This window comes from Triturus cristatus, chromosome 5_1 (genome assembly GCF_964204655.1).
Source record: "Triturus cristatus chromosome 5_1, aTriCri1.1, whole genome shotgun sequence".
NCBI lineage: Eukaryota > Metazoa > Chordata > Amphibia > Caudata > Salamandridae > Triturus > Triturus cristatus.
This window is the reverse complement of record NC_140587.1, coordinates 461,394,841-461,416,030: the sequence shown is the minus strand read 5'-3', so window position 1 is coordinate 461,416,030 and position 21,190 is coordinate 461,394,841.

Here is a 21,190-nt window from a genome sequence, read left to right as displayed (position 1 = left end):
TCCTTTTAAAGTGAAGAGGCGCACTGCAGGAGAAGTGTAGTTGCCAGGAGTACTTCTTTTGAAGGGACTGTAAGTCACATGTGTAAGGAGATGTCATAAGCCAAGTGGGGCTATGTTGCCAGACAGTCCTGCTAGGGTGTCTGGCTGTATATGCGCAATCCTGTGATTTCATCTGTGATGCCTTTAGGGGCTGTAATTGCAATGCATTCAAATGATCAACCAAGGTGATGAGTACTGTCATTCTAAAGTGTGCGTAAACATGGATTCTTGCTGCTACGCTTAGGTGAAGACCCCAGACTGCTAGCCCTTACGATATAGAGGTGCATACTTTATGGTCAGTAGGAGATGCTCAGTCAAGGTCTTGTGTCACCAAGGCAGGTTTACCCCTTTTTAATGCTTGTTGAGGTAATGGGGTGGGTCGCCACTGGGATGGTGCCAGTGCGCAGGGCCCTCGCTCCAGGTTATGTTCAACTATCTGCATTGGGGGCAAGTTGATGTGCATACATGGGAGTGGTGGTACTAGACCCCACCCCCCCTTTGCGGGAGGGGTGGAGATGTTATGCAATGTCACAAAGTAATTCCAACAGCTTATGTATATTTGTAAATTGGTGCATAGTATTGAGTAGTGTGTGTGTTTAATAAATGTACTCTTACTTTTATAAAGCAAAGTACAGACTGGTCAATCAATTATTGAGTGTTATTTTTGTGCACCTGCAAATGGCGATTACTAGCCCACACCACCTCCCTTGAGTAAGCCTCAGACTGCTCTGCAGCGCTACCCTCTGAGAGTCAGGCGCTACAATTGGGTGTTTGGTTACAAGTGAAGGACAAATGTAGTCATGTTATTTGTGCAGGCCTCACAGATGCTGTCTCGTTTTCCAACAATGGGTTAGTGACTAAACTATGTGAAAGTCTGTATTAGTGTCTCAGTTGGTGTATAAGCGGCTGCATGGGTTGGTGAGTAGCTACATGAGTGTCTATATGGGTTATTGATTTGTTGTCTGATTATCTGTACTAGTGCCTGAGTGTCTGTGTGGGTGGAGGTGGAGGTGTGTGTGACTCTGTGCATACATGTGGGTGATTCACTGGTTGTAAGGATTCAAAAGTGCATCTGGGAAGGGCTGTATGGGTGAGTTAGTGTGTGTATGGGTGTGTTGGTGAGTGAATGAATGTCTCACTGGTATATGTGTGAGTAACTACATATGTTTTAAGGCAGTATATGTGAGTGTTGGAGTAAATAAATGACTACGTGAGAGTAAGTTATTTGAAGGAGTGGGTGTATAAAAGTGTCTGCTTGTATCAGAGATTGTATAAGACAGTAAATATGTGTTAGTATCTGCATAAATAAGAGATGTGGTGTGTGTATAATTAATGCAGCTGGTGTGTATAACTGTATACATGAGTAAATGGGTATGTGAGGGATTCTTTGCATGATTCACTAGGTATGTGAGTAACTCTATGGATGGTGACTGTATGTATAGGTGTATGAGTGCATATTATAGTAGTGTATTGATGAGTAACTGCATGTATAGGTGAGTGGATGTGAGTGTAGACCCAGGAAATAGTGGGTGGTATGTAGTATCTGGCATTGTTGTGTGTATGGTTTCAAAAATAGTAGTCTGTATTTTAGAGTGCGTGTATCAAAGTTTATATTAGGCCATCAGTATGTGCATCAGATCATCAGGTGGATGATGTCATCAGTGATGTCATTTGAGATATCATGAGTGATGTCACTGACCATGTCATGAGTGATGTAATATGTGACATCATCCCCAGTGCACTGTGGGCGCGCAAGTTATAGTTAGCTCACCTAACTATAACGGGCGAATTTCTCTGGTTTTATGAGTTAAATATCCAACTAACTATAACGTCCCTGAAACCTTTGGTTTTTCCAGTGAATTTCTAAGGTTTTTTAAAACCTATGGTTTTTTCAGTGAATATATATATATATATACATATATCCAAAATCCAAGTTTTCCCACTTAGGAGAGCCACACACAGGTAGGTGAAACTTGCGTTTTATTCATAGAAGCTGCAGCAGAGTGGAGACAATTCTTGCCAGTTATTTGAGCAGCCTGACGCGTTTCATGCTATGCAGCATTTCTTCAGAGGCAGTCCATTGTAACAGCGTGTCGCACCTGGCAGTACTTTTAACATCGATGACCCGCCCCAGTGGGTGTCAGCTACCGCTAAGCCTGATGGTCTCTGTAGTGCCATTGTGATACTCAAGTGAGCTGCTCCACGTTGCTAAAATGTTCAAAAATAAAAACCACAGTGGGCCTGGAAAGAGCCATACTCACAGCTCGCTGCACCTTAGAACTCCTAAAAACAACCTCCTGCCTTTCGCGCTGGTAGACATGTGACTCCAACGAAGTCCGCTTCCTCTCGCGGCAGGGCTTCTCCCCCGACCGGGACCAGCCGTAATATATCCAAAATCCAAGTTTTCCCACTTAGGAGAGCCACACACAGGTAGGTGAAACTTGCGTTTTATTCATAGAAGCTGCAGCAGAGTGGAGACAATTCTTGCCAGTTATTTGAGCAGCCTGACGCGTTTCATGCTATGCAGCATTTCTTCAGAGGCAGTCCATTGTAACAGCGTGTCGCACCTGGCAGTACTTTTAACATCGATGACCCGCCCCAGTGGGCGTCAGCTACCGCTAAGCCTGATGGTCTCTGTAGTGCCATTGTGATACTCAAGTGAGCTGCTCCACGTTGCTAAAATGTTCAAAAATAAAAACCACAGTGGGCCTGGAAAGAGCCATACTCACAGCTCGCTGCACCTTAGAACTCCTAAAAACAACCTCCTGCCTTTCGCGCTGGTAGACATGTGACTCCAACGAAGTCCGCTTCCTCTCGCGGCAGGGCTTCTCCCCCGACCGGGACCAGCCGTAATATATCCAAAATCCAAGTTTTCCCACTTAGGAGAGCCACACACAGGTAGGTGAAACTTGCGTTTTATTCATAGAAGCTGCAGCAGAGTGGAGACAATTCTTGCCAGTTATTTGAGCAGCCTGACGCGTTTCATGCTATGCAGCATTTCTTCAGAGGCAGTCCATTGTAACAGCGTGTCGCACCTGGCAGTACTTTTAACATCGATGACCCGCCCCAGTGGGCGTCAGCTACCGCTAAGCCTGATGGTCTCTGTAGTGCCATTGTGATACTCAAGTGAGCTGCTCCACGTTGCTAAAATGTTCAAAAATAAAAACCACAGTGGGCCTGGAAAGAGCCATACTCACAGCTCGCTGCACCTTAGAACTCCTAAAAACAACCTCCTGCCTTTCGCGCTGGTAGACATGTGACTCCAACGAAGTCCGCTTCCTCTCGCGGCAGGGCTTCTCCCCCGACCGGGACCAGCCGTAATATATCCAAATATACATATATATATATATTTATTCACAAAAAAAAACATAGGTTTCAGGGGCGTTATAGTTACCTGGACATTTCCCACGCAGCCCCCCTCCCCAATTAATTTTTTTACATTTTGCCCCCGGGATTTTGCCCACCCAGGGGCTAATTATTAACGAAGCGCGGAAGTCCGCTCTTCGGGTTTTTTTTTTCCCGGCCGGATCAGCGCACCCTGCGACAGCCAATTAGCATTCAGCGCGTGGTCGGGAGGACCGAGTTCCCATAGGAAATCTGAAAATTCTATTTTGAATAACTTTTGCGCCGGTTGACTTATCTTCGTGAAATTTTCAAAACTAATGGGGCGCTCCGCTCAGCTCCTACCCTGAAAGTCTCGGGGTGATTCGTAAAGCGGGGGCTGAGAAAAAAGGGGGGTCACAAAACGCGATTTCCCCATGCATTTTCCCATAGGACCTTTAGTCGAAGGTACAGCCCGAACGACTGAACAGAATTACTTGAAATTTGGCAAAGAGGTAGTCCTCAGGTCAGGCATGTGCCTTTTGCTTAAATGATGTAAATCCGTTCAGTAGTTCCTGAGAAAATCCAAAGTAAAATCACATATATATCTGGGCGGAGCCTAACCACACATCCTGTCGTGAGATGTGATTGGCTGTCAGCACTTCATCCAAGAAGTGTCGGCAGCCATCTTGGGACCAATATACATGATAGCACCTCATTAAAAAGCATTGCAGTTAATAGAAGGTTTTAAGACTTTAGTTACATTATAAATCATTTGTTGATGGTACCATACTCATTTTAGGAATTGTGGTGTGTTCTAAGGTGATTTTACCATGTGAAAAAGCCTTCTGCTGTGATATCATGAATCATGTTTGAGAGAAAACTATTTTCTCATGCTTTTCCCACAGAGGTTTGGAAGGTGATCTATAAGCTAACTGAGAGCATATTTTCTGTAAAATCACATTATCTTTCTCAGTCATGTGAGAATGAAGTCTGACATTCTCAGTAAAACATGTACATCCAACAAGGGCAGAGACTGTCAGTTGATTCCTTTGTGTTCTACTGCAGCTTCCCAGAGTGTTCTAAAGAACAACTAGAGCGCTAACAGTCCTACTTATGACAAACGTATGGCACACCTGAAGCCATCTTGGTTGGAATAAAGTGGTAATTCTTAAAACATTTAATTTAAAAAGGAACAAAATGAGGGGGTTAATTTTGCCATTGAAAGTATGATTAGTGCTGCAGAAAGAAAAATTAGGGCACATTTTGAGTGACTTCTCAAATCCTCTTCAATTTCATTAAAAAATTCTGACATGCAGACTGAAACATGCACTTTCAGTACCAGCAGCAGACTTCCCTGGTGAGCAGTAGCTTTACTACAGTGATCTAATAAGCAACTAGAGTGCTAACATTCTGAATTTATGGCAAAATTGTGACACATCTGAATGCCTTCTTGATGGAATCAAAGTAAAAACCTGAAAGTATTTCCTACTGAGGAGACTGTAGTAAATGAGGAAATTAAGAAACATCATAACAAATAAGTCTCCCAAAATGGCCACCAGAGACAAAAGAGCCCAAATGTAGCCCAAATATCACACAGATGTAGCACAAGTATAGCCCAATGACAGAATGTCCCAGAGTGTTCTAACAAACAACTAGAGCGCTAACAGTCTTACTTATGACAAAAGTATGGCACACCTGAAGCCATCTTGAATGGAATAAAGTGGTAACACTTAAAACATTTAATTTAAAAAGGAACACAATAAGGGGATTCATTTTGCCATAGAAAGTATGATTAGTGCTGCAGAAAGAAAAATTAGGGCACATTTTGACTTCTCAAATCCTCTTCTATGTCATAAAAAAATTCTGACATGCAGACTGAAACATGCACTTTGAATACCAGCAGCAGACTTCCCTGGTGAGCAGTAGCTTTACTACAGTGATCTAATGAGCAACTAGAGTGCTAACATTCAGAATTTATGGCAAATGTGTGACACATCTGAATGCCTTCTTGATGGAACCAAGTAAAAAACTGAAAGTATTTCCTAGTGAGGAGACTGCAGTAAATGAGGAAATTAGGAAACTTCATAACAAATAAATCTCCCAAGATGGCCACCAGAGACAAAAGAGCCCAAATGTAGCCCAAATATCACACAGATGTAGCCCAAGTATAGCCCAATGACAGAATGTCCCACAGTGTTCTAACAAACAACTACAGCGCTAACAGTCTTACTTATGACAAAAGTATGGCACACCTGAAGCCATCTTGATTGGAATAAAGTGGTAACACTTAAAACATTTAATTTACAAAGGAACAAAATGAGGGGGTTCATTTTGCCATAGAAATTATATTTAGTTCTGCAGAAAGAAAAATTATGGCACATTTTGACTTCTCAAATCCTCTTCTATTTCATAAACAAATTCTGACATGCAGACTGAAACATGCACTTTGAATACCAGCAGCAGACTTCCCTGGTGAGCAGTAGTTTTACTACAGTGATCTAATGAGCAACTAGAGTGCTAACATTCAGAATTTATGGCAAATGTGTGACACATCTGGATGCCTTCTTGATGGAACCAAAATAAAAAACTGAAAGTATTCCCACTGAGGAGACTGCAGTAAATGAGGAAATTAGGAAACTTCATAACAAATAAATCTCCCAAGATGGCCACCAGAGACCAAAAGAGACCAAATGTAGCCCAAATATCACCCAGATGTAGCCCAAGTATAGCCTAATGACAGAATGTCCCAGAGTGTTCTTAAGAACAACTAGAGCGCTTACTGTCTTACTTATGACAAAAGTATGGCACACCTGAAGCCATCTTGATTGGAATAAACTGGTAACACTTAAAACATTTAATTTAAAAAGGAACACAATGAGGGGGTTCATTTTGCCATAGAAATTATGATTAGTGCTGAAGAAATAAAAATTAGGGCACATTTTGAGTGACTTCTCAAATCCTCTTCTATTTCATTAAAAAATTCTGATATGCAGACTGAAACATGCACTTTTAATACCAGCAGCAGACTTCCGTGGTGAACAGTAGCTTTACTACAGTGATCTAATGAGCAACTAGAGTGCTAACATTCAGAATTTATGGCAAATGTGTGACATATCTGAATACCTTCTTGATGGAATCAAAGTAAAAAACTGAAAGCATTTCCTACTGAGGAGACTGCAGTAAATGAGGAAATTAGGAAACTTCATAACAAATAAATCTCCCAAGATGGCCACCAGACACAAAAGAGCCTAAATGCAGCACAAATATCACCCAGATGTAGCCCACATGTAGCCCAATGACAGAAGTGTGCAAAACACTTATTTTTGTGTAGTTGCAGTTGTATATAGTGCAGACTTGTCAGGTATTGGAATGCTTTGCATGAGCATTGGTTACATCACACAAGATCAAATTCATTTTGGTTGTAGACATGGGGAGATTAAGTGATTTGACCACAATCACAGAATGTTGAGCTGAAGCAGAAACTCCAACCTGGTTCCCCAGTTGCAAAGTCTGCAGCTCTGGAAGTAACACCACATCCTCTCGCCAAGGTGCAACATTTAATCAAGTGGTCAACTGGATAAAAAAACATAAAGATTACAAATAATTTAAAAGTTCTTTGTCGCTATTTGAAAACTCAGAAAATATGTCTAACCATAATTTTGATGCAAATAAGACCCTCTCATCAATGTAATTTCTAAAGGAAATACTCTAGGTATTACAGTTTTGATTACATCAAGATGACGTCAGGCGTTCCACACTTTTGTAATAAATATAGAATGTTAGCAATCTAGTTGTTCATTGGGATACTGTTGAGAGGCAGAGGCCAGGGGCACGGACTCTGAAAATTGAAGGCAGGTAGGAGAGTGCAGAGGCAACAATTTGACCACACTGGGCAGGCAGGAAGGGCAGTGGCAGCACAACAGACTATGGAGGGCAGTGGAAAGGGGGGCAGGGGCAACAAACCAACAATACAGGACTGGCAAGAGAGGCTGTGGCAATATAATAGACCATTGTGGGCAGAAGGAAGAGGCAGTGGTAGTACAACCATACATGCCAACAGACCTGTTTCAGCCAGGAAAAGTCCAATGTTTTTAAGCTCAAATGGGCTTTATTTGATCTGTCTCCTGTCTACAATCTCCTCTTTTTTAATGTAATTCAAAGGGGAAAATCAATACCCCAGTTTTTTTCAAAATCTCCATCTTACCAAGTTCAAAATGTTCGCAAGTATGGTACATTGAATCATGGTAGGCAGGAGGAATTGGGGTAGGGACATGGACTCAGATAACAGAGGACAGGAGGGACATGGAGAGGTGCACCAAACTGACCCTAAAGGGCAGGCATCAGGGTTTGCAGCAGCACAATACACCACACAGCGCATGCCGGACGGGAGTGCAGCACAACAATCCATAGAAAGCAATAGGGAGGGGACAGGACCATGCACATGGACAACAGAGAACAGATGAGAAAGAGGCAATGGTAGCTACCTGACCATAATGGACAGACAGGAGAGAAAGCTGCAGCATAACAGACCATAAAGGGCAGGAGGGATGGATCAGGGGCATTACAATGGAACAGACAAGCCAGGAGGGAGGGAATAGGGGGTCTGCACATGGAAACAGAGGGCTGGGGGCAAGGTGGCAGGGCAGGAGCAGCAAGATGACCATGGAGGTCAGGCAGGATGGGCACTAGAAACAAGACACACCATGGAGAGCAACAATGAGACTATGGTGGCATACACACAGACCATGGAGGGAAGGTGGGAGGGGGTCAGGGGCAGCTAGCTGACCACACAGGGAAGGTGGGAGGGGCCATGGCAGCACAGAGGACCATGCATGGCAAGCGGGAGGGTTAGTGGCAGCACAATGGCTATGATGGGCAAGAAGGAGGGTGCAGGGGCATGCACAAAGGACCATGGAGGATAGAAGGGAGGGTCAGGACCTGGGCACAGACAAGAGAGTTAAGGGGAAGGGGCCTCACAACAGACCGCGTGGGGCAGGCAGGAGGAGCAGTTGCAGCACAACAGATCAGGGAGGGCAGAAGGGTGTGGCAGTAAAATGGACCATGGAGGACAGGAGGAAGGGGATAGGGGCATGGCATGTGGACAGGCAGGGTGGAGGTGGCAGTGGCAGGTTACAGTCATCTGACAATGCTAGGCAGGTGGGAGGGGAGTGGCCGCTCAACAGAACACTCAGAGTAGATAGGAGTGGCAGGTCCATGGAACATAGTGGGCAAAAAGGATGGAGATGGGGCATGCACAAAGACATCGGAGGGCAGGGGGAAGGAGAATAGGGGCAGCAATCTAAGCACAGAGGCTAAGCAGGAGGTCAATGATGGGCCATAGAATTGGGCAATGGAGGGCAGGAGGAGTGGACTGGTACATCATGCTAAATGGAGGGCAGTGGCAGCACATCAGACCATGCATGGCAGGAGGGAGGAGGCTAGTCCATGGATTCAGACAACAGAGGATTGGGAGGAGGTGGATGGGGCAGCAAGCTAACTGTTCAGAGAAGGTGGTTATTAGGAACTTTATTGTTTTTAAAATGTGTGTCTGTGCGAACTACTTAAAATATGAACAAGTATGCAGCATAATCTCACTTTTATTCAGGAAGAAGAGGACGTTTGTGACTGTGACTCCGGGCTCACTTGGCAGAAACACCCCCTGACCCTCCACCCCCATCGCAAAATGTAATGCCCGTGAAAAGGGTAGGTGGACGCAGTGTTATATAGAACATAGTCCTGAGAGCACGATTGAAAATGAAAACTAGATGTAGTATATGGTATAAACTATGCACCAAAAAGCATGATATAAGATGAACTGGGGCGTGAAATATAATATGCAATACATTGTGCGCAATGACAGATTCATTGGAGAGCGCGAGATAGCACAGGCACTAGCGCGTGCTATATGATATGCGCCTTGGAGTGTAATGTTGCAGGGATTCTGCTTATGCACAGAACTATGCGCAGGAAACCAGGACCTCAGAGAATTGTGGTGTACCAGAAACTCCCCTCAGACCCAAGAACCCCTATCTGACTAGCTTAGTGTCACATTCGTTATCCGAGATTTAGCTCGGCGGTCCCAATGTATAGACAACCCAGAACAAGCGACTTAGATACTCTCAGGAGTGGTGGGAATCCAAAATACCCGTTGGTAGCTATATATCAGTCCACAACAGAATAACAAAGACACGGTAAAGTTTAAAGAGTTTATTTTATAAACCTCGCGTCCTAAGATGCAGTACTTTGGCTAACACAAGCAGACAAATGGTTAAGATCAGAACCATAAGCATTGTTACAATACCATAGAAAATGAAAGGAGCAATCATAATAATAATGACAGTGGAAAGCGACCACCCTCCTTTCTCTAGCAACTAATAAGTTATTATCAGACTAATAGAAGGTCTCTTAGGCTTGCATGGGGGACCCCATACCTTATAGATCAGCTTAGTGGAATCACATCACAAGATCAGCTAGGCTCTCCCCTGCAACAGCTCTTCGTTTCGAATGCTCCAGAAAACATGCTGCTCTGCAATATTAAAGGACTCGTCTTTCAGGTATTGGCAGCTGTATGTATGTTATGGCTAAGAAGTGGTACGATCAACCTGAACACAACAACCTGCACCGTCTAGTGACCCAGACTCGTTCTTTACACAGTGTACAGACCAAGGTCACTACTCACTGTTAAGGATGTTAAACAACAGACGGTTCTCATGTGAAGCAAAGTCGAGTCAGCAGTTTCTCGAATGAATAACATATAACAACAGTGTCGTGTGCAAAAGCAGAAGAAGCGGCAAGCTGGTTTTCTAACAGCCGACGAGGTTATGCTAACTTTGCGTTGTACATAGGGAGTGATTAACCCATACTACATCCCCCCTTGATCGGACTACTAACCACTAGGGGCGCACTTATCAAGAACGCAGAGTTCAAGTTAGAAAGAACGGAACCAAGGGCATGAACTATAAGTCCATATAAGGTAAGTGTAAGTTCGAAAAGAAAAAAAATGTCAAAAACAGAAACATGATGACGTCAGGGGAAAAAATCCATGAAAAACGGGAAAAAAATGACATCGAAGGATGCACCATCAGCCGGTCAAGGCAAAGAGTCAATCCATCAAGGTATAGGCGCAATAAGTTGCAACAGCCTCCAAGAGGAAATCATTGGAGCGTTCCGCAAAATTATCCGCCATCCAATCCAGCAAGGGAAAGGAACACACGTGTTCAGTCACAATCGGAGCTTCCAGCACCACACGAGGACAACAAGAAGGCTCCTCGATGTAACTGCGTTCCAGAAAGTCAATCGCAGCCTCATCAATGGCCCAATTTCCAAGGACTCCATGTGCCGCACCCAAGGCCATAAACCCGACCCCAGAACATTCAAACTCATGAGCCGTTAAGGGGCCCATTAGTTGACCAAAATCCGGGACAGGTGACACCGAGTTTGACAGGCATAAATCCAGAGCCCATTGGAATGGACAATCCAGGCAGTGAAAGACAGGTTGCACACAAGTAAAGAAAGGAAACCGGAAAGACAATCCGTAGGCAACGCTTAAGGTCGCCAAGGGCAAGGTGCCATAGTATTCAAGCATCCGGTTACGGAGATGCACCAGCCGGGGCACGTTGTCGCTGTACGCAAGTTGCACAGCCATTGCGCAGGACGCAAAACAATAGAAGGATTCCAGCTATAAGGGCGAGAAGCAATGGGAGACCTCCGAAGACGCTGGAAAAAATAGAATGAAAAAATGCGGGAATCACACCAAAAATAGTCTGAAAGGAGGTCATGAGGCCGGAGCCCACAAGTTTAAAAAGATGGACAATGCCAGTCGTAGACGAGGCATTAAAGATAGTCTGTATCAATGTTCCAAAATGGAAGGGAGGTCAGTGTTCAAAAGCGCCTGCACCTCTGTGCGGGTGTTTGCCACATGAAGAAGAAAGGTTTCTCGGGACGAAGTTAACGCGACCTCCCTTTGAGACAAAAGAGCCCTTATTCTGCTCATCTGGTTGAACTCTGCGTTCAAGGTTGGAATCGAAGGCCAGATAGAAACATCCAGCCGTCCATGCGGGGGTGGAAAAAGGACATTTTTACAGCAAACTACACGCTGTGACACAGTCACTATGTAAGGAATGCCCTTCAGCATCCCGCAGCAATCCTCATTATTTAAAAGCAAATACCTACCGTTAGCAAGCAGCGTAAACGAAGGAGTTATAACCGGCACCGGCATACCCTTCAGGACGCAAGCCGAATTAGGAGCGTGTACATTGCAAGCACCATGCAATTGCATGTGTCTACACACGACAGAATGATCAGGGGCAGAAGCGCATTCCTCACCCTTCAAATAAACCTCTTTTCCCTCCCGCATGCATCTATATGTGAACGGGAGCGACCAAACTTCGTGCAGGAATGCACTACCAAGGTGCTCATATCTGCCAAGAGCATAATGTTTCATTCACAAACTAAACTTAAAACGCGGAAAAGGTAAAGTGATTACGCCGTGGATAAGCCACGTGGCCGAATTTAACTCGGCAATAGAGAAAGGCAATGGGTATAATTTCTCAATGTGCAGCAATGAATAAGTGCCATCCTTCATGGACATAAACTGTTGTTTTGCAGTTAAATTAAAAGGGAGGAACAAAGAGGAAACATTCAAGTAATCCCATGGGACCTTCCCTGCCTTTAACGTTTGTAAAGTCCATGCAAACTGCATAACAAAACGCAACTGATTCTGGCCATGATACAATACAGACAAATCATCCTGCACAATGTCTACGACAGATGAAACAATTATCTAAAGTATAGATTCTGGAAGACAAGGTATTTATACTATTATCAATCACAGCCAACACTTTTTCCATATTGGCCTGGTCAATAGCACGTAATCTGGATGCAGCCTCAATTTGCGACATTTTCCAAACTTCGTTATAAACAGCATAAATCCATCGTTTTGACCTGCCTGTCGCCGGACCCTTAATAAAATCATTCAGGTCGATTTTGTCGTCTAAACGTGACAAATGAAGTTTTACAGATGATAAAGTGGAATGTTGCAGCCATGACTGGCATAACTTACCCACAGAGTAGGTAGTTATAGTGTGTAAGGATTCAAAACGAGGATCCACCCTGACTTGAGTATACCCAGGTGACAAGGCCAAAAATCGACGTTGACAGGAATCTGCACCCGTTTGCCATACCAACCACCCATCAGGATTAAATGACGAAACATTAAAGGTGGTATTGGGAACAAGTGACTGCAACATAGTAAGGGAAAGATCTGTGTGATTACCCCACCCGGGATAAGAACCTAGATCTGGGATCGAGGGGGAATTCAATTTTTTAGAAGTGGCCAATCCAAAACAGGTGGTCTGAAAAATTGAGGAATTCAAAAATAAAATATGGTTTGGGATAAGACAAGCCCGATGCAAAGCTTCTGTTCCCTGAACCTGCCATGGTTTAGTACCCCAAACCGATTTAAGATCGATAGTAGCTTTCCAGAGCTCATATCCTCCAACAGCCAAGTCGTCCATAAAGGACTTAGAATATAACAATTTGGTATGTGTCAACCTAACCTTAGAGGCAGTCTCAGCCGCCACCTTAAAATAAAAGGAGGTCGGACTCGACACACTAATACCCGAAAAATATGTGAATTTTTTCACCAATGTGGCAGAACTGCCATAAGAAGGGGCCGGACAGTGTTCCCATTCTGTGTAATTAACAAAATTACGAAAGGTATTTGCTCTGTGCAAAAAATGTGTGCCGTAATGTTGATAACAAAACTGTTCACCATAATTTGCAGAATTTAAATACAAATCTTCAGCATCAAATGCAGCATAATATTTTAGATCAGAAAATAGTGCTTCGATTGCCTGTACATCCCAATCATCAGATCTGATATTCTGTTTAACTACATCACCCATAGACACACGAAATACATTAGGCACATTAATCACTTCCGTCGGTCCATGAATTTGAAATTTAACAGCATCCCTAGCGATCCCATCACGCACAGGCCAGGCAGTAATGTTCACAAAAGTCTGGTCCCTTTTCATACTGTGTGATGAGGAATGGGGGGCCAAAGTTCCATCGATTAACCTAATCGCAGATCGCTCAGCCAGGTAGTGTCCATTGATAAGTTTAAAAAACACTACCACAAAGCCAATTGTCATAAACAAAAAAATACATATTAGCACCAGCCAGATGTAAGTCCATGGTGCCACCAAAAAATGTCTCTTGAACCAGGCAAAAAATATAAAAATTTGGAAGGGGCAGTGGAAGTCATTGATTCAGTGTCAAAGGAAGAACGTGACTGGTGAATTGCTGTTGAATGTAATAAAGGCAGCGGGACTTCTGCAGGATAAGCATACTCAGGATCATCAGGCAAACCACCAACAGTAGGTGGCATAGAAGGAGCAGTAACTGTATGCATCTCAACGGCAACCTCAGGCATGATGTTAGAGGGGGCACCACAACAGAATTTCGCAGAATGGAAGGGCAAGAAACTGAAGGTGTCATACTATGGAGAATCGGCCACCCGCTGTAGCTTGACATTGTCAATCGAGATGTACCTGTTATCCTTGCGACCAGGAAGAGGTGGTAAAATAACTGTACGTGTACCCTGGACTCCAAGCACCGGGACCGGTGCACGATAAGGGGGGCCAAACTCCTTCTTGTTCTCCACCTTCTCACGGACCAGGTCACCAACTCGGGGTAGCCAGCCGACTACCGGAATCTGGAGCGCAGCTTCGGATGTGGAGGGCACGTGTTCCTTTGCTAGAGTGTCTCTGGCTTCTTGAAGAGTCTGCAATACAGCACAGTGATCATCTAGGTCAAAAGGCGCGGCAGCCGCCGCCATGTCTAGACCCTCAAGGTCCGGAACAAACATTCGTACTCCAAAGAGCATCATGTATGAGGTCCGCCCACCCAAAGACCTTCTAGGGAGATTATTAAGTGCATGTTGCACGTCATACAAGTGGGTTAGCCAGCTTCGGCCTGTACCTAAAACCCTTGCTGTCAAAGATTGCTTTAGGTCACGGTTCATTCGCTCCACAACACTATTGCCCTCAGGCCGGTATGGAGACGAAAATTTGACTTGGACCCCCAAACTTCTCATGGCTTCTTTGTACGCCCTAGAGGCAAACGCAGGGCCCTGGTCAGAATGAAAGGTACCACATGCAAAACTCCCAACAAAGACACGCAAATCCTTGATGACCGTCCGGGCATCAGTACTCCTTTGCGGCCACACCCACAGAAAACGTGTGCACGAATCCGCTGCAACCAAGATGTACTTGTACGCAGTATCAGAGGAAAAAGGACCGCAGTGATCTAAATAAACACACGCAAGTGGTTGATTAGATATATACAGCTGTGTTTGTGGTGGACGCGCGGCAGAAGAAGGTTTAATCTGCTGGCAAATGTCACATAAAAGGACATAAGCCCGCGCCTGTTTGTACAAACCGTACCACCAGTAACGTTGCTGCAAAAGAGATACAGTAGCCGAAACGCCGTCATGCGCAGATGCAACACCTTCGTGGGCAGCTGAAATCAGAGACGGTCTGCAGTCCGCGTTGGGAATCAATCTGTCACCAACGTCGTTAATCCTCACTAACGGGACGTTATCAGGACTTAAGCGATAATGGTAGCGAGAAGGGAAACCCTTTGGAAAGGCTGTCCCTGTCTCGGACGCAGCAATAGCTGCCAAGATGTCATCATCAATCTTAGTTTTGGATCTTGTAACTGCTGCTACTAAATATGTCGCCACTGCGGTTTTTGCTGCCTCGTCAGCCAAACTGTTACCGACAGCATGGACACCAACACGTTGGTGACCAAGAGTGTGAATTACATTCACGAGTGGCAAAGCTTCTTTAAGTTCTGCCACTCGAACCCAAAGCGTTTTGTGCTTTACTGTGCTACCTTTCGAATCAGGAAAGTCATTGTGACTCCAAAAGTGTAAATTCTCGTTGTATGATTGAACACAATAGTACGAGTCACTCACTATAAGAGTAGTGACTCGAGGATCAGCAAATTCCAGTGCAAGCACCAGAGCTTTCAGTTCTGCTAACTGCGCGGTACAATCACCCAATGACTGCGTATGCACGACATCAGATTTGAACTCATCGTTCACGAAAGTACCCACCACAATTGCGCAGGCCGCTGAATAGGCACGCTTTGATCCAGTCATGGGTTGCGCAGACCCATCAGTGTAAATGACACAATGGTACTCCTCGAGCGGGCGCAAAGTCAGAGGAGCCGGATGAACAAACTCATACTCCAAGAACTCCTGTGTCTGTAATGCCGCGTCAAAAATATATGTGACGTCAGGTGAGGTCAAGGAGGTTGCCCATTGTATTTACCTTGGATGCAAAGCCTTAGAATTTGGTACACTGGCTTTTGTGACCGCCTCAAGGGCAGGATATGGTGTTACCACCAGCATGTGCTTTCCCTGTGATAGCGCTCGCTCTTTCAGGATTGCCATCTGAACTGCTGTCAGTACTTTTTCAACAGCGGAAAAGCGCAGCTCAGCCGAGGTGTACAGATGAGATTTGTAGGCAATGGGGACGGTGTCGCCCTCATTGAACGTCAAGTAGAGGAAACCCACTGCACCCGGTACAATTCTAATGACCAGGTTAGTGTGGTTATCACACGTTTGTAAGTATTTCGAAGCAAGAAGATCAGACTGCAGAGATTGCAATGCAGCAGAATGCTCAGGCAGCCAACAAGATTTGGTAAAAGTAGGTTGTACCAAGGCATAAAGCGACTTGATACGCTGGGCATAATAAGGAATGTAGGTACGACCGAAATTCAGAAAACCCAGCAAAGATTGTAATTTCTTCAGTGTCGTAGGAGTACTAAGGCGTGCGCATTTCTCAAGAAACTGCGGAGCCAAGGCTCGACCCTCATTATTGAGTTCGTACCCCAAGAACAGCACTGTGAACTCGGCAATGTGGGACTTCGCAAAGTTGAACTTGTAACCGAAGTCAGCAAACATAGTAATTATGTTATCCACGCGAGCAAGGTGTGGACGCAACTCGTCGTCCGTTAGGTAGATGTCATCTACATACGAATACGCTTCTGGGTCAACCATCTCCAAAAGAGAGACCACACGAGCAGCAAAGAACCCGGGGCTATTTTTATAGCCCATCGGGAGTCTTTTGAACTTCTTTTGTTTGCCACCCGAGGTAAACGCTGTCCACTCATAGCTATGAGGGGACAGATTATGGCTATAAAAGCCATTGGAGATGTCAAGTGTGGTTTTAAATCGTTTTCTCACAAGACTATCGACGAGAGCCGAACTGTGTGTATTTTGTACCGCGCAAGTCCGGCAGTGCGAGTTTAGTTGCCGGTAATCCAAAACTAGGCGGTACGATCCCTCAGGCTTCGTCACAGTGAATAAGGGATTATTCATGGGTGACACGCATGTTTCAATCTCTCCCTGATATTCCAATTGTTCAAGGATAGACGCGACGTGAGACCTAGCCTCGCGACGCATGGGATATTGGGGTTGAGGCTGGGGTTCCGACCGCAACGGAATCGTGTGGTTGGGAGAAAATTTATCCCAGCCTACCTGAGTACGGTACAACGCAAGCGCTAGCACCTGCGCCTACTCCCCAGCTAACCTGTTAGAATGTTCCAGCAGCACTACGTGCCCAAAGGACGGGAGGATTACTACCTCCCCTCTAGGAGCGTCTAAAACGAAAGCCGGGGGCCAATCCGCCTCCACCAAAAGGATATCATATGTGGAGGTTAGACTATCCCAAAATACCACTTTAATTTTGCGTTGTATGTCACCCTCAATTACAAGGACAATTTGAAACAATCGTTCAGGGGGGGAAACGCGAGTATCAGCAGTTTCAACACTTACAAAGGTATCAGTTGCTGTCGCCTCCAGAAATGGACGCAGCGCTTGTCGCACTACTGTAACTTCCACCGCGCTGTCTAGCAGCGTTAGCACCCATGTCTGGTTCAGAAGCTGTGTCCGTACCATCTGAGGCATATCTCGCAGTTAAAGCAGCAACTTTTTTCTTCTGAAACAGGGGTCTTTGACGTGCAGACTCGTCCTGCTTGCCTTTACCGTCAGTCTGACGGGGCTGCTCACGACCTTGTGCACCCTTTCCTTTCCCACGATCTCCGCCACCGGATTGAAAAGCCGAAGTTTCCTGTGAAGAACGAGGAGAGCGTTGTTCAGGAACCTGAAATCTATCAGGTGACTTAATATAAGAACGATCGCGCAAATCATAAGTGCGTTCACTTTGTATCTGCACCGGCGACGCAGAACGAGACCTCCGTTACTCTTGCTGCTTCCCCTGTTTCTTAGCTCTCCAACTTTGTTTTGGAAAGTTGAGCTTTTCGTCTTTAGTAGACGAACTCACTTTTGGTTGCTGTACTACAGTTGGAATGACCACGGTGGGCTTCACACCCAAGGCGCTACGACCCACCATTCTGTAGGCTTTCACTATAATCTTAGCGAATTCCTTCGGACTGTCGCCTGGATCCACAAGTGCCAACATATTGCACACTTGGAGGTTGCCCATTACCATGGAACATACCACATTGAAGCTGTCAACAAGCCTCATTCCCAACTCAATGGCTGCCTCTGCACCATGATTGTCTTGGACCTTCTTGATGACAGAGGGTAGTACAGACATAGACGGAGTGCCATAGCACTTCGCATAGGTCGCAGCAAAGACCTTGCCCCAATTGTCACAGTCGACAATATCTGGGACCAAGTCCTTTGGCAAAGTAATAGTGAGTATCCTGTGTTTATCCACAGGAATAGTATGCGGAAAAACGGCTTCTAATTGATCAAATTTTTCTGCAAGCCAATAAGGAAATTCATCCCTATTTTGGGAGTGCTTGCCGACAACCGCATTAACCATAACTGGACTGATGACCACCGCGAGATGGTCAGTCGCGTGGCCCGCACCCACAGGTGCCCCCACCTGTACATTGCGAGACACGTACTGCACTAACGCCCTATGGACCGTAATCAGGGCTGTGTGTAGCACACGTAACTCCGCCACCGCCACCGTCATGTAGCGTGGATGGGGAGTATAACCGGCCAGCACCGGCCATGTGGCCCCTGCAATAGACAATGGGCCCATTCTCGCCGGTGCCACCGCATGGGGAAGGGCCCCATTAAACCAAATAGTATGCTGCCAGGCAGTGAGAGGAATTTCAAGTGTTCGATAAGGGGCATAGGCTGCAGGCATTGCTGTGGCAGTATAATCGTGGAACAAATTGTCAGTTGCGTCCACTGCATCGAGCGTCACCCAAGAGTAAAACAACTCATATGGGAATGCCGCATCAGCACCTACCACAAAATTAACAGCCAACCCGTCTTCAGGAACCCCATAGACCCTCAAATGTGCAGTCAGGGGAACCCGACTATGAGCGGCAATGTTGATCGCCATCGGAACACACAGAAGAACAACAACAAGCTTTACTGTAGCACCGGGGTTCAAAAAAAGAAAACCTTTTTAATTATCAAGCTTGAAAGAACCTTTAGTCGAAACCTAGGTAGGTTAAGCCGTCACTCCCGTTGTTCAGAAACTAGAGTGAGGGCGTTGTGGACTAATAAAAGCACTACTAAGGCATTTCAGATCTAAAGGCCCCACATTGGGCGCCATGTTGCAGGGATCCTGCTTATGCACAGAACTATGCGCAGGAAACCAGGACCTCAGAGAATTGTGGTGTACCGGAAACTCCCCTCAGACCCAAGAACCCCTATCCGACTAGCTTAGTGTCACATTCGTTATCCGAGATTTAGCTCGGCGGTCCCAATGTATAGACAACCCAGAACAAGCGACTTAGATACTCTCAGGAGTGGTGGGAATCCAAAATACCCGTTGGTAGCTATATATCAGTCTACAACAGAATAACAAAGACACGGTAAAGTTTAAAGAGTTTATTTTATAAACCTCGCGTCCTAAGATGCAGTACTTTGGGTAACACAAGCAGACAAATGGTTAAGATCAGAACCATCAGCATTGTTACAATACCATAGAAAATGAAAGGAGCAATCATAATAAAAATGACAGTGGAAAGCGACCACCCTCCTTTCTCTAGCAACTAATAAGTTATTATTAGACTAATAGAAGGTCTCTTAGGCTTGCATGGGGGACCCCATACCTTATAGATCAGCTTAGTGGAATCACATCACAAGATCAGCTAGGCTCTCCCCTGCAACAGCTCTTCGTTTCGAATGCTCCAGAAAACATGCTGCTCTGCAATATTAAAGGACTCGTCTTTCAGGTATTGGCAGCTGTATGTATGTTATGGCTAAGAAGTGCTACGATCAACCTGAACACAACAACCTGCACCGTCTAGTGACCCAGACTCGTTCTTTACACGGTGTACAGACCAAGGTCACTACTCACTGTTAAGGATGTTAAACAACAGATGGTTCTCATGTGAAGCAAAGTCGAGTCAGCAGTTTCTCGAATGAATAACATATAACAACAGTGTCGTGTGCAAAAGCAGCAGAAGCGGCACGCTGGTTTTCTAACAGCCGACGAGGTTATGCTAACTTAGCGTTGTACATAGGGAGTGATTAACCCATACTACAGTAATATGCACAGGGCAGTGTTGTGTAACATAACTAGTCTCTAAAGTTGTAATATAAAATATGTGCTGGGGAGTGTAACGTTGCATATGCACTGTGACAAAGATATGGATCCTACCTGAGTACGGTACAACGCAGGCGCTAGCACCTGCGCCTACTCCCCAGCTAACCTGTTAGAATGTTCCAGCAGCACTACGTGCCCAAAGGACGGGAGGATTACTACCTCCCCTCTAGGAGCGTCTAAAACGAAAGCCGGGGGCCAATCCGCCTCCACCAAAAGGATATCATAGGTGGAGGTTAGACTATCCCAAAATACCACTTTAATTTTGCGTTGTATGTCACCCTCAATTACAAGGACAATTTGAAACAATCGTTCAGGGGGGGAAACGCGAGTATCAGCAGTTTCAACACTTACAAAGGTATCAGTTGCTGTCGCCTCCAGAAATGGACGCAGCGCTTGTCGCACTACTGTAACTTCCACCGCGCTGTCTAGCAGCGTTAGCACCCATGTCTGGTTCAGAAGCTGTGTCCGTACCATCTGAGGCATATCTCGCAGTTAAAGCAGCAACTTTTTTCTTCTGAAACAGGGGTCTTTGACGTGCAGACTCGTCCTGCTTGCCTTTACCGTCAGTCTGACGGGGCTGCTCACGACCTTGTGCACCCTTTCCTTTCCCACGATCTCCGCCACCGGATTGAAAAGCCAAAGTTTCCTGTGAAGAACGAGGAGAGCGTTGTTCAGGAACCTGAAATCTATCAGGTGACTTAATATTAGAACGATCGCGCAAATCATAAGTGCGTTCACTTTGTATCTGCACCGGCGACGCAGAACGAGACCTCCGTTACTCTTGCTGCTTCCCCTGTTTCTTAGCTCTCCAACTTTGTTTTGGAAAGTTGGGCTTTTCGTCTTTAGTAGACGAACTCACTTTTGGTTGCTGTACTACAGTTGGAATGACCACGGTGGGCTTCACACCCAAGGCGCTACGACCCACCATTCTGTAGGCTTTCGCTATAATCTTAGCGAATTCCTTCGGACTGTCGCCTGGATCCACAAGTGCCAACATATTGCACACTTGGAGGTTGCCCATTACCATGGAACATACCACATTGAAGCTGTCAACAAGCCTCATTCCCAACTCAATGGCTGCCTCTGCACCATGATTGTCTTGGACCTTCTTGATGACAGAGGGTAGTACAGACATAGACGGAGTGCCATAGCACTTCGCATAGGTCGCAGCAAAGACCTTGCCCCAATTGCCACAGTCGACAATATCTGGGACCAAG